The 1,423-nt window shown below is 64.9% G+C and overlaps 1 long non-coding RNA gene across 1 annotated transcript; it reads right to left on the reverse strand.

Annotated features, from left to right (window-relative positions):
• Positions 1-727: 727 nt before the first annotated feature.
• On the reverse strand, positions 728-1,417 carry LOC110391840. The gene is made up of 3 exons (XR_002434169.1): positions 1,257-1,417; positions 1,092-1,170; positions 728-998 (listed from the first exon to the last, which is right to left on the reverse strand). It is a non-coding gene; the product is annotated as an uncharacterized LOC110391840 (long non-coding RNA).
• Positions 1,418-1,423: the final 6 nt, after the last annotated feature.

Raw genomic sequence — 1,423 nt, forward strand, 5'->3', positions numbered from 1 at the left:
GGGGGGGGGATAGGGCCATAGGGCCAGCCCCCCCGATCAGCATCCCCAATGGGATGGGTACCTGACCCTACAACCACCAGTGATGCTCTGGGCTGCTTGGCCCCCCCATCTGTGAGCTCTCCACCCCATAACCCTGAGCTCTCCACCCCATAACCCAGAGCCCTCCACCCCATAACCCTGAGCCCTCCACCCCATAACCCTGAGCCCTCCACCCCATAACCCTGAGCCCTCCACCCCATAACCGTGAGCCCTCCACCCCATAACCCTGAGCCCTCCACCCCATAACCCTGAGCCCTCCACCCCATAAACCAGAGCTCCCCACCCCATAACCCAGAGCTTCCCACCCCATAACCCTGAGCCCTCCACCCCATAACTGTGCTCTCCACCCCATAACTGTGAGCTCTCCACCCCATTACCCAGTGCCCTCCACCCCATAACCCTGAGCCCTCCACCCCATAACCCAGAGCCCTCCACCCTATAACCCAGAGCCCTCCACCCCATAACCCAGAGCCCTTTATGAGCGGTTATCTCTAAAGCCCCCCCAGTGCCACGGGCTCAGGGGATGGGGGCAAAGGGAGAGCAGCGAGGGGCACCCCAAAAAGGGGTGGGGGGGTTTAGGGGTCCCCTGCCGGGTCCCAGCGATCCCCTCCCCCATACTGGGGCCAGCATCCACATCATACGGTCCTACAGCACAGGGGACCCCGTTTCTGGGCAATCTGACCCCATATTTGGGCGCAGGGACCCCATTTCTGGACGATCCGACCCCATTTTCGGGCAGGGGGTCCCCATTTCCAGCCGACCCGTCCCTATTTCCCATCGATTTGACCCCACTTTAGGGCACGGGACCCCGTTTCCAGTCTGTCCATTGATGGGCAGTGGGTCCCGGTGCTCCCCAGCCCCGTACCTGGTCCAGGCACGGGAACCCTCTTCCGGGACACGGGAACTCTACTTCCAATCTCTTCTCCTCTATTTTCGGGCACGGGGACCCCATTCCCAAGCTCAGGACCCCACACAAAACTCATCTCAGTGCCTCCAAACCCTTCCTATCATCCCGCGGGGACCCCCCCGGACCCCCCCGGACCCCCACTCACCCGTCGCCTCCAGGTAGTACCCGGTGATTCCCCTCCAGTGCCCGGTGAACGCCTCCAGCAGCTCCACCTGCGGCTCCGGCTGCGCGCAGAGCGATGCGCTCAGCCCGGGGTGGGGGGGTCCCGGTTCCGACCCACTTCCCCCCCCCCGCCCCGTTCCCCTCTCACCGTTTCCACCGCTCGTTGCAGCAGCGATCCCAGGAGGCTCAGCATGGCTGCAGCCCGAACCGGGTCCGGTACCGGACACGAACCGAACCCAGAACCGACGGTACCTGCCCCGGCGCGGTGGCTCCGCCCGGAGCGGTGCGGGGAGGGCACGTGGATGGCACCGCCCC

This window comes from Numida meleagris, unplaced genomic scaffold, assembly GCF_002078875.1.
Source record: "Numida meleagris isolate 19003 breed g44 Domestic line unplaced genomic scaffold, NumMel1.0 unplaced_Scaffold543, whole genome shotgun sequence".
Taxonomy (NCBI): domain Eukaryota; kingdom Metazoa; phylum Chordata; class Aves; order Galliformes; family Numididae; genus Numida; species Numida meleagris.